A 13,757-nucleotide genomic window follows, 5' to 3' on the forward strand; every position below is an offset into this window, starting at 1 on the left:
CTAGTGCTATGCTTAGGATTGGGTCTTGTCCATCACATCATTCTCCCAATGATGTGATCCCGTTATCAATGATATCTAATGCCCATGATCAGGAAACCACGATCATCTATTGATCAACGAGCCAGCCAACTAGAGGCTTGCTAGGGACACATTGTGATCTATTTATTCACACATGTATTACTGTTTCTTGTTAATACAATTATAGCATGAACAATAGACGATTATCATGAACAAGGAAATATGATAATAACCATTTTATTCTTGCCTCTAGGGCATATTTCCAACATCCGTTTCCGTGAGATCTCATCTGGAGACCCTTCCTGGTGCCCTGCCGGAGGGGACTTTGTAGTTGGAGGGCTTCTACATCAACATCATCGCCTCTCCAATGACTCGTGAGTAGTTCACTTCAGACCTACGGGTCCGTAGTTAGTAGCTAGGTGGCTTCTTCTCTCTCTTGGATCTTCAATACAAAGTTCTCCATGATCTTCATGGAGATCTATCCGATGTAATCCTCTTTGGCGGTGTGTTTGTCGAGCTCCTATGAATTGTGGATTTGTGATCAGATTATCTATGATATATATTTGAGTCTTTGCTGATTTCTTATATGCATGATTTGATATCCTTGTAAGTCTCTCTGAGTCTTGGGTTTTGTTTGGCCAACTAGATCTATGATTCTTGCAATGGGAGAAGTGCTTGGTTTTGGGTTCATACCGTGTGGTGACCTTTCCCAGTGACAGAAGGGGCAGCAAGGCACGCATCGTGTTGTTGCCATCAAGGGTAACAAGATGGGCTTTTATCGTAGATATGAGATTGTCCATCTACATCATGTCATCTTGCTTAAGGCGTTACTCTGTTCTTATGAATTTAATACACTAGATGCATGCTGGATAGCGGTCGACGTGTGGAGTAATAGTAGTAGATGCAGAAAGTATCGGTCTACTTGTTTTGGACGTGATGCCTATAGATATAATCATTGCCATAGGTAACGCCACGACTTTGCGCGGTTCTATCAATTGCTCAACAGTAATTCGTTCACCCACCGTCTACTTGCTTTCATGAGAGAAGCCACTAGTGAACACTACGGCCCCCGAGTCTATTCACAACTATCGTTTCCACTTTCGCTTTTACTTTGCTTTGTTTACTTTTTGCTTTAAGTTCTCACTTTGCAAACAATCTATAAGGGATTGACAACCCCTTCATAGCGTTGGGTGCAAGCTCTTTGTGTTTGTGCAGGTACTTGTGACTTGACGCGATCCTCCCTCTGGATCGATACCTTGGTTCTCAAAGCTGAGGGAAATACTTACCGCCGCTATGCTACATCGCCCTTTCCGCTTCGAGGGAACACTAACGCAAGGCTCCAAGGCCACGGGGGAATCCTTTGCATATTTGCCAAGGAAGTCCCTAAAGACGTAGCCGTAGCACAAGGATTCCTGGCGCCGTTAATCTCCCGTCAACACTCTTATTTCTGGCGCCGTTGGAAGGTATTTTGTTGAAGTAGCACCCACTCATCAATTGTTGACTCATATCGGTGACCATCTATCATCTAGACAATGGAACCATCTCCTGATAAATGAACAGTCAGGTAGAATTGCATGATCAGCTCATCATTCCATGGGGTCATCTGCTTTCCAACAAAATCTTCAATGTCCACAAACTTGAAGTTGTCTTGTACATGAGGAAAGTATTCCTCATTGGTTTTGATATAAGCCCAGTCAACATATCTCATATCGCTGAGAGCTGGAGATTTATCAAGCAAGACAGACTCATAGAAATTTTGTTGTTCCTTGGTGTGAAACCTTGGATCAATAGCAGTTCTCCTTCGGACAACATATGGATCAGTAGCTCTCCACTTCCTTAGACCTGCATCCTTCCTCTTCTTCATGTCTTCATCTATAGGATGAGCATCATTATGAATTGGTAGATGTGGTCGAGCTTCCTAAGAATGGTTGCATCCTCATTAACTTCTTCTTGTGCAGTAGGGGCACCGGAAGCAGGGCCTTTCTTCTTACTAGCTGCAGGAATGTCCTTTGTAGTCTTCCGATGAGCTACTGTCTTATTAGCCTTAGGAGGAGGCTTAGAAGCAGATTTCCTGGGCATATCATTAGCCATGAGATTCTTCTTAGGCGGAGCCGGGATGTCATCATCTTCTTCTTCAGCAGCTTCTTCAGGGTCCTCAAACATGGAAGTAGGTCTTCCAACAACATGAACTACCCTCTTCCTTGCTCTCTTTGTACCAGCCTCCTAAGAAGGATCATCAATGGAAAGTACTATGCTTCTCCTTACAAAAGCAGGTGCTCTCAGATCAGCAGAACTAGCAATTACCTTCCTGACTGCTTTATTGAGAGGAGCCTTTGGAGGGGCCGAAGTTTCTTCCAGCACAAAATCTGAGTCCTCTTCATCAGAATTCAATTTCTTCCTCTGCCTGGTGGCTGCTTTGGGCAAGCCATGGGAGCTACGAGAACTTGGGTCCAAAGCAGACTTCTCTGGACTAGTGCGTGAGTCCATCTCAACACTTGGTTCCCTCAAATCATTCTGACTATCATCTGATCCAGACATCTCTGACACACAAGCCAAAAGTCGACAACAAACAGCAAAACCTGTGAAGTTGATATAGGAAGGAGAGAAGTATTGAGCATCACAAAATTCGGATGTTTTCGAAAGTTTGAACAAAGAAATCCTTAGTTTTAACTTTTTGCAGATCACATTTTGGTAGCACCGAGTTTGAACTTTCGGAGTCACCGAGACACATGAACTTCTTAACAAAAACTTGGTCACAACTTTAGGTGGCACAAAAAATGACAACTCGGTCACCGAGTTCATTCTCAGGAACCCTAGGTTGAAAATCGGTAGCACCGAGTTTAGCAACTCGGAGGCACCGAGATGGGGTTTGCGGACAACTAAACCTAAAAACTCCTCGTTCGTTAATCTATGGGAATTTCTGGTGGATGGAGAGGTTTGCACATGGTGGATAATAGATAAAACTTCCCAATGTGTAAGAATTGGATGGAGGAACGCAGAAGGAGATCCGAACCGTGCCCTAATTTGGCGGCGGTGCGGCTATGGCGGAGACGATGGTGAACAATCCATCGACGGCGATGACTCCCAGCGGCGGAGACACACGGGGAGTCAAGGGTGACGATAAGGGGTCCAGGAGGCACCTTAGGGTTTGAGGCAAAACGACTTTGACGATTGGAAATCAAAGTTTCGGTCCGCTGGAATATATACTCTTTCACTGTCGATGTCACCGAGATTACAAAATCGGTGCCACCAAGTTCCTCTACTGTCAGTTGACAGGGGAACTCGGTGTAACCGAGTTTGTGATTTCGGTGGTATCGATATGAAAACCTAGATCAACTCTGGAATTCGGTGGAACCGAGTTTGTGAAGTTGGTTTCACCGAGATTCACAAAGAGGTTTTGGAAGGCATCCTTTTACGATGCGGAACTCCGAGTGCTCCTTCACACAGAGGGATCGACAAGTGCTTGTTCAAGTTTTGTGATGAAGCATGAATAGAACTTGAGATGAGATAGTATAGATAGCTAGAGAAGGGTCCTAGGAATTATTGTCCATCCAATTGGCAAAAGATCAATCAAGAGCCAAATAACAACAATTGGATGTCCTCGAATGAGCAAACACATGCACACCAACATGCTCACACAATAAGAATGATAGACAAATTTGATGAACATGCACAAACATCCTATCATCTATCAAGCACTTGGGCAATGACAAAGTCATCTATATATGAGTATATTGACATAGGAGCCAAGTAAGAATACTTGATCATAGGTCATACTCATCGTTAAGCACAAGTGGGGTTACCACTTTTACATAAGCATTAATGTATTTCTATCCTTAGGAGATGCTTATACTCAATATTTAGAGTAAGGGATTTTTATTTCTGTGCCCCTGGTTCGTTAGTTCTACTCATTCATCCCCACGCTCTTAACTTTTTCTCACTTTTCCCCACTCCCTTGCCCGAAACCCTCAGAACTGGTCATAGCGGACGGTGCCGTCGGGTCAGTGGCTTGACCGTTAACTCCGACTAGTGAGGCCGCATAGGGCGGAGTCCACATTTTGACCATTATGTGGTAACCAGTGGGGCCGCGAAATTGACACTCACTAGAACCTGAATCAGATCCAGTCGCTTCCGAGCCACCGTCGTGCTACCTCTGCCGCCGTCGTGCCGCCTCCGCCGCATCTACCCTCTCTCCCCATCTAGGATTAGGAAGCGATGTCGGGGGGCACCCCGTCCGGCCCATCGATCGTGGAGATGATTGGGTCGAATCAGAGGCTGATAATTCATGGATTCCACGTGGGTAAGCATCGTTTTCCTCTCAAATTGATTAGGTGATCCGTAAATTAAGCTGTATTTGACCACCGTTGGCGTGAATCAACTCAATTTATCTAAAAATTTTAGGCCTAACTGCACCCTTTATCTTATTTCAATCGAATAGGGTTGATCCTGCACTTGCTTTTCGGCTGGTGGTTAGAATGGAAACTAGCGAGCTGCGTGGAACTAAACCGTGTGTGATTTCTGTATTTTTCTATCCTAAAGTGGTAGAGACCACCGTTTCGTTCAGAGATTTCCGCGAGGCACTCTGTTGTGAGTATCCATGGAGCCCTGTCGATGCTGTTGAACTGAGATATTTTGACAGTACCGAGCAGAGATTTCTCCCATTAACTTGTGATGAGCATCTGGGATTGCTATTTAGTTTGAATGCTGAGAGCCGTTTCGGTAAAATCCATACCGGTGTGCTTCAGGCACCCAAACAACGTATCTTGAAGGGTGTTTAGACATCATCTGTCTGTGCTAAGAGGGAGCGTCCTCGCACTCCTTGTAGGTCGAGACCAAGTAAACCTAGTGGTTATGAAAGCCACAACATGTCGGCTGCCGCTAATTCTGCCACTTCTCCTCTCCCTTCCGCACCTGTTGTAGAAGTAGACGCAAAGCGTGACGAGGAAGTGCCTCGACATGATGATGAGGATGAGATTCTATTCCCTGAACTGGCAGATATAGTCAGTCAACAGGCAGTGGAAGATGAATATGCAGAGGAGCCTAGCAGTCGTGCTAGATTTGATGACACTGATGATGAAGAGAGGGAGGAGAACATCGACTCCTTAGTTTTACAAGAATATGATGGTGAGGACATGCCAACAATTGAGTGGAACACGGAGAATCCTGACCTTACTCGAGGAACCGTATTAGAATCGATGGTGGACTGTCGTAATGCAGTGACTACATATTGCATTCTCACTGAAAACTCTTATGATGTTGATAGGAGTGAGCGAGGAAGATTCACTGTTCATTCCCTTATGATAGGAGTAGGTGGAGGTTGCATGCATCCACTATGCAAAAGAGCAAATTGATTCAGGTATTACAACTGAATATAGTTATCAGATTATTTATCCATTCTATATTCAGATCATGTGTAATGTTTCTTAATTGTATTTTACATCATTTTTCATTTTGTTTCAGATAAAAAGCAACCCACACGGGCACACTTGCCCACCTGGAGGGGAAGGGGGAAAGGACAAATCTAAGCTTGCAAAGACTAGGTGGGTGGCAGATGCAGTCTTGGATTGGGTGAGGGAAACACCAACAATTGGTCCAACATCACTCCATGGGAAGCTATTTGAGAAGTACAAGATTAATGTACAATACATGAAGATTATCTATGCTAAGGAAAGGGCTCTTGGTAGGATTAATGGTCCATGGAATGAGAGTTTTCAGTTGCTTTACACCTTCAAAGCTGAAGTGGAGATGGCTAGTCCAGGGAGTGTTGTAGAGATTGACAAGCATACAGTTAAGTACAAACTAAAAGGGAAGACAATGGAGAAGGAGTGCTTCAGGAGGGCTTTTGCTTGTTTCAAGGCTTGGTGGCAGGGGTTTCTAAATGGTTGTAGGCCCTATTTGGCTGTCGATGCGACTCTTTGAATGGAAGATGGAGAGGCCAGCTAGCAGCAGCTTCTGCAGTTGATGGACACAACTGGTTATTCCTAGTTGCATTTGGTGTGTTGGAGGTAGAGAGTGAGGGGAGTTGGGTCTGGTTTCTGCGGCAGTTGCGCAACATTATAGGTACACCCTCAGGTTTAGTTATACACACACATGCTTGCAAGGGTTTAGAAACTGCAGTAGAAATTGTATTCCCTGGAGTGGAACACAGGGAATGTATGTGACACCTAGCGCAAAATTTTAAAAAGAAATTCAAAGGCAAAGTTTATGATAAGAATCTATGGACAGCATCATACACATGCAGCTTGAGGAATCATGAGCACCATTTGAGAGTGTTGTATGCTCATAATCCTTTGGTGAAGGAGTACATGGACGAACATCATGGAAAGTTGTGGTGAAGAAGCAAATTCATTGAAATCTGCAAAGTAGACTATGTGACCAATAACATCGCTGAGTGTTTCAATGCAAAGTTCAAGTCAGTGAAAGGGCTTTTGTTGTGGCAAGCATTTGATAAGATCAGGAAGATGATCATGGTAAATATGGCTCTTGTAAAAGAATTGCAGAAACACAATATGTTGGCCATCTTATGCTCCCATCTCTGATTAAGGCATTGCATGCCAAGGCAAGAGGACTAAGAATGAAATGCATTCCACCGTCGACATACAAGGCTGAGGTGACATACACTGAAAGTAAAAATAGGGAATGGAGATATCCAGTAAACCTTGCAACCAATGAATGCAGTTATAGGCAATGGCAGATCCGTGGGAAGTCGTGCATACATGCCCTACATCTCATGACTGTTATTGGAGGTGAAGATGGTGAAGTTGATCAGTATTGCTCTGAATATTTCTCTGTTACCAAATTTAGGGCTTCTTATGCTTAAAGTGTGCCTGCACTCTTGGGAAAAGACCAATGGAACATAGTAGACCCAGGGTTCAAACTCCATTCTCCTGTACTGACTAGACCACCAGGAAGACGAAGGAAAAACATGATAAGAGCTGGTGAAGAGGGTCGTCTAAAAAATAGCGTAAGTGCAAAAGATGTGGTATCTTGGGGAATATTACTAGGCATTGTAACAATCCAGTTGGTGCATCATTTGGAGAAGAGGAACAATGAGCAACAGCAAATGCAGAGGATCATGCAATAAGTTTAGAGAATGAAGCAACTGAAGTAGCAGCTTGGTATGTGTGCTTTTTTGCATTTGTTCTCTTTTTATCGACGGCTAAGCTTATTTCTCTTTGACCCAACTCTAGGATAATTAGAGGCACAAGACAGAAAAGACCTAGAGAGGAAGAAACTTCGGTAGAACCATCATCTGATGCGGAATTTAAAACCATGGCTTACGAAGGTTTTGAAGGTATAAGAGAGGAGGAAGTTATTTTGTCTGAAGTTCCTTTAAAGATTAGTGAGCCCACATATGACCGTCAACTGGTCATCACTTGCTCGATCAGTCAAAGCTCAACAAAACCGCCACCACCAGAAGTGAAGATCAGAAGCAACAAGACAAAGCTTTCAAAAGCACAAAATATCCCAGCCAGGGAAACAAGAAGCAAGACGGTTAACCATCCCGGAACACAAGGAGCAAGGCAAAGATTTGAATTTGAACTTGAATGCAAGTCATAAACTTTGAACATTAAAGATTTGTAATAAGGATTCTGTCATCAATTTGAAGTATTGTGAAAACTTGTAAGGTGTAATAATTCTATATGTAAACTTTGAATTTGAACTACTCAGGCAAACTTTAAATTTTAGGAAAACTTTGAATTTGAACCAACACTTCAGTCCATTCCACTGTGGTGTGAGTTGCATAGTATGCTGAACTATTATAAACGTTAGATGATCAATCCGATCTCTTTTGTGTCTACAAAACTTGTAGTCATGAGAAATATGCTCCAAATGAGTTACCAAGCTAGGGTAAACAACCCCATTTGTAATCAAGTTTTTCTTGGACCTACTCCAAATGAGCCAAATATTTTTTATTAACACCAAATCAACTTATATAGTGTAGATTCAAAGAATCACTATTTTTTGAATTAATCTTTCTATTTGTACATTTTTTCAAAAAAATATACTTTAATAGAAAAACCACTAAAACACGTTTACAATATGAAAATGGAAAACTAAGTTCAGATCCTTCTTATTCACTTTGAAATCAAGCTTTGGTGATTTTTTAAAAATTTCAAAAACCGAAGGGAAACCCTACCTCCTCTCCTTGGTCTCTATGAAACGTTGTACATGATAGCTCATATGTGTGAAGATTTTTTCATGAAAATGTCCATAGACAAAGTTTATGATTTTTTGTTGGTAACATGTCACACAAGACAACATTGTGCGCAGGTTTTATATTTTTCTGATTTTTTTAATTAATGGTGCTCATTTTACCTCGATCGTGCTAGCTAGTTTTTTTCACTAAATGTACATATACCAAGTTTAGTATTTTTCCTCGTTAGTGTGTCCTATAAAACGACGAACGGCGAAGGTTTCATATTTTTTGATTTTTTTTTAAATTATTTATGCTTAGTCAAAGCCTTTGAAACCCCGTTGACCAGCTCAAAACCCCTCTAAACCCCGCGGGGTTTCACCTAACCCTAGCTCCGAACGTCAGCCGTTCGATCATACCCTAGCGCCAAGCGACAACCCTCAGATGTGGTCTTCTAGAAGTAATTCCGAGAGCAGGCTGCGAGCATGCTCCGCGCCGTTGGATCACATGGACGGCTCCGCATCATTGGATCGTGGGGCGATCCGCGAGACTTGTTGGTTTTCCTTCCCTTTCTTCGGGAACCCCTTTATTCTGGTGCTTATTCTGCAGCGACGAGAGGAGCCACTCCTCCTCTGCTTCTTCTTCTCCGGCAACGAGACGAGCCACTCCTCTGCTTCTTCTTCTCTGGTAACTTTGGCGATATGTTGAGCTCCACTTCAGCCTCCCGCCCCTCGTGTACCCAGTATGGTCAAGTTCCCATGGAGTGATGTCCCGACTGCCCGCGCAGCGCGCCACTAATACGGTTGACTTCGAAGGAGGTCAAGAATGGCAACTATGGGCGTGAGTTCATGAAATGCGAGAGCAAGCCAGAGGGCAGGTTAGATCTCATGATTTTTCTCTGATTTCTTTTTCTATTTGCTTTTAATTCTTTTTTGATCTAGGATTTAGGGTTCATTTTTCGTTTCAGATCATGAAGAAGTGCACACATTTTGAATGGCTGGATGACTATGTTAAGCGGATTCAATTCAATGGGGCCCCAACCCGGGAGCTTAGTCTATCGTGAGCAACAACGAATTTGGTCTCTGAAAGTGCTGCTCTAACAGTTGGGGATGCAGATCTGAAGGGGGAAATAAATAAGATGAACAAGAACTTGAAGCAGATGATTCAACTGAACAAGCACGCGAATCTGATAGCTTTAGGATTTTATCCCTTTTATTTTTGTGTAGTTGCTCTAGGATTTGCTTACTTGCTGGTCATCACTCGTTAGAGATGTTATTAGTGTGGTGTCATGTGCTCTAGGATTTGGTTAAATTTGTGGATCATGTGCTCTACGATTTGCTTAAATTTGTGGATCATGTGCTCTATGCTCTGTGTTGCTTAATTTGTGGATCATGTCAGTTTCGGGTACCCGTCAGCTTCGTCCGTTTTGTACACTTTCATTTTCTTCAGTTTCGTCAGACAACACCGACCGCAGAAGAAAAAAAAATGTAGTTCTAGGGCCCAAATTGAAACTAAGCTCTGGCTGGGCCGTCTCATTGCGTTGAGTGTTGAAGGCCCACGCGCTGGCTCTGTTTTTTTCCTTGATTATTACCATGGTAAATCCATTTATTGCCATGCCGAACAAAAATAGTGCATGATGGTAAATCGATTTATTGCTGGACTTGCACATGTCAAATTTATTTGTACATATCATGGCAATTTCCTTCTGTATATTGCCTACGTCACAACACTTTCATTTTTTGACTGCGGGTACAATAAACAAGTTTTTGTTGCAAGAAAAATATTGTATACACGATTTTATGTTTTTGTTTTTTATTAAGAACATGTCAGACTTAATTATGTAGAACATGATGTCCATCTGAAACCACGTCTAATATAAAGTCTGGTGGCACCATTAGCCCGCATATCAATCTAGAGAGCATGTCTAGGCTCCGCTATGGCGCCATATCCATCTAGAGAACTTGTCGACGGCTCGGCTACACCACCATATCCATCGACCGATATCTCACGTAGCACGCGTACATCCATAACATAAAAAGTAGCAACCATAGCATACTTCTTACATAAAACATAGGGTACCCTAAACCATAGCATAGTCCACAATCTATTCAAAAATTAGCTTGTTTTTGTTCATACAATATACGGAATAGGGCCACCAACAATTCAAAAAAAAATAGCTTTTCTTCTTCTTCTTTTCAACATCAACATGGCTCATTTTTCTAGCATTAGTTTCCTTTTTGACACTTCAACTACTCCATTATTCGTGCGATCGAAAACTTCACCCCACTCTAAATGGGCGAAAACTTGCTGGTTTTCATTGAGGAATACTCAATCATTGATTGATTTAGCAGAAGGGCTCGTATACGGCACCATATCCATCTCGCGATTTATCTCACGTCAAATAAGATAGAAACAGCAAGCAAAAACACTGATAACCATTGACATATCAAATAGGGATTCCCTACCAAATAAGGGTAGCAACCATAACAAAGTTCATAGGGGATAACACGACAGAGATCAAAAGTTCACGGTACAACCAACGACATAATTAAGATAGAAATATATAAAAGATAAAAAGCCTGAACACCCCAGGGCAAGACAAGCTCAAGATCGAGATCGGTACTTCACCACCATATTCACTGCGCCTTCTCTTCACTGCTCCCTCTCCATGTCGTTCTGGCCGATGTATTAGGGGAGGTTGTGCATACCATCGCGGGTGGGGAAGATGTGTTGGAAATATGCCCTAGAGGCAATAATAAAATGGTTATTGTCATATTTCCTTATTCATGATAATCATCTATTGTTCATGCCATAATTGTATTAACAGGAAACAGTAATACATGTGTGAATAAATAGATCACAATGTGTCCCTAACAAACCTCTAGTTGGCTAGCTCGTTGATCAATAGATGATCATGGTTTCCTGATCATGGACATTGGATGTCATTGATAACGGGATCACATCATTAGGAGAATGATGTGATGGACAAGACCCAATCCTAAGCATAGCACTAGATTGTGTTGTTCGTATGCTAAAGCTTTTCTAATGTCAAGTATCTTTTCCTTCGACCATGAGATTGTGCAACTCCCGGATACCGTAGGAGTGCTTTGGGTGTACCAAACGTCACAACGTAACTGGGTGACTATAAAGGTGCACTACGAGTATCTCCGAAAGTATCTGTTGGGTTGGTACGAATCGAGATCGGGATTTGTCACTCCGTGTGACGGAGAGGTATCTCTGGGCCCACTCGGTAGAACATCATCATAATGAGCTCAATGTGACTCAGGAGTTAGTCACGGGATGATGTGCTACGGTAAAGAGACTTGTCGGTAATGAGATTGAACAAGGTATAGGGATACCGACGATCGAATCTCAGGCTAGTTCTATACCGATAGACAAAGGGAATTGTATACGGGATTGCTTGAATCCTTGACATCGTGGTTCATCTAATGAGATCATTGTGGAACATGTGGGAACCACCATGGGTATCCAGACCCCGCTCATGATTATTGGCCGGAGAGGTGTCTCGGTCATGTCTGCATGCCTCCCGAACCCGTAGGGTCTACACACTTAAGGTTCGATGATGCTAGGGTTATAGGGAATTGTTGTACGAGGCTACTGAAGGTTGTTCAGAGTCCCGGATGAGATCCGGGACGTCACATGGAGCTCTGGAATAGTCCGGAGGTAAAGATTGATATATAGGATGGATGGGTTCGCACGAGGGAAATGTTTCGGGCACCACCAGCAACGTGCCGGGACCACCGGAAGGGTTCCGGGGGTCCACCGGGAGGGGCCACCAGCCCCGGGAGGCTACATTGGCCAAGTGTGAGAGGGAACCAGCCCCTAGGTGGGCTGGTGCGCCCCTACACCCAGCCCAAGGCACACAAGAGGGGAAGGAGGGGAAACCCTAGGCGCTTGTTGGCCTAAGGCCCACCTAGGGGTGCTCCACCCCATCCCTTGCTCTGGCCGCCGCCCTAGCCTCCCATCTGGGGACTACCGCACCCCTTGGGGGTGGGAACCCTAAGGGTTGCGCCTCCCTCCCCTTCCCCCTATATATAGTGGAGGTTTTGGCCTTTGGAGACACGCAATTTTTGTCAATTGCTTGCCACTACTAGTCTTATTCCTTTCCGGCGGTATTGTGGGATGAAGCGGTACGGACCGACATTACACGTACGCTTACGTGAGACAGGTTCCACCGCCTGACATGCACATGGTGCATAAGGTGTCTAGCGGGTGTCTGTCTCTCCTACTCTAGTCGGATTGGATTTGATGAAAAGGGTCCTTATGAAGGGTAAATAGCTTTGGCATATCAACTTTGTGGTTGTCGCGTAGGTAAGAAGGCGTTCTTGCTAGAAACCCAAATCAGCCACGTAAAACTTGCAACAACATTAGAGGATGTCTAACTTGTTTTTGCAGGGTATGACATGTGATGTGATATGGCCAAAGGATGTGATGTTACATGTGTGATGTATGAGATGATCATGTTCTTGTAATAGGATTCACGACTTGCATGTCGATGAGTATGACAAACGGCAGGAGCCATAGGAGTTGTCTTAATTTATTGTATGAGATGCAACGCCATGTGTTTACTACTTTTACTTCATTGCTAACGGTTAGCTGTAGTAGTAGTAGTAATAGTTGGCGTGACAACGTCATGGAGACACAATGACGGAGATCATGATGATGGAGATCATGGTGTCACGCTGGTGACGATGATGATCATGCGATGCCCGAAGATGGAGACCGAAGGAGCAAAGATGATAATGGCCATATCATGTCACTATATGATTGCATGTGATGTTTATCATGTTTTTCATCTTATTGCTTAGAACGACGGTAGCATAATAAGATGATCCCTCATAAAATTTTAAGAATGTATTCCCCTAAGTGTGCACCGTTGCGAAGGATCGTTGTCTCGAAGCACCACGTGATGATCGGGTGTGATAGATTCTAACGTTCGCATACAATGGGTGGAAGCCAGATTTACACACGCGAAACACTTAGGTTGACTCGACGAGCCTAGCATGTATAGACATGGCCTCAAATACGAGAGACCGAAAGGTCGAACATGAGTCGTATGGTTGATGCGATCAGCATGGAGATGCTCACCATCGACGACTAGTCCGTCACACGTGATGATCGGACATAGGTTAGTCGACATGGATCATGTAACACTTAGATGACTAGAGGGATGTCGATTTAAGTGGGAGTTCATACATAATTTGATTAGATGAACTTAATTATCATGAACTTAGTCTAAAAGCTGTCTTTACAAATATTGTAGATCCAATGGCCAACACACCTGTCAACCTCAATTTCAACGTGTTCCTAGAGAAAAATAAGCTGAAAGATGATGGTAACAACTATGCGGACTGGGTCCGTAACTTGAAGATCATCCTCATTGCATCCAAGAAGGCTTATGTCCTTGATGCGCCGCTAGGTGACCCTCCTGTTCCCGCGGCAGCCCAAGACGTTCAGAATGTTTGGCAAACGCGGAGTGATGACTATTCTCTAGTTAGGTGTGGCATGATATACAATTTAGAACCGGGGCTCCAAAGGCGTTTTGAGCAACACGGAGCATATGAGATGTTCCAGGAGCTCA

This window comes from Hordeum vulgare, chromosome 1H (assembly GCF_904849725.1).
Source record: "Hordeum vulgare subsp. vulgare chromosome 1H, MorexV3_pseudomolecules_assembly, whole genome shotgun sequence".
In the NCBI taxonomy this organism is placed as follows: Eukaryota; Viridiplantae; Streptophyta; class Magnoliopsida; order Poales; family Poaceae; genus Hordeum; species Hordeum vulgare.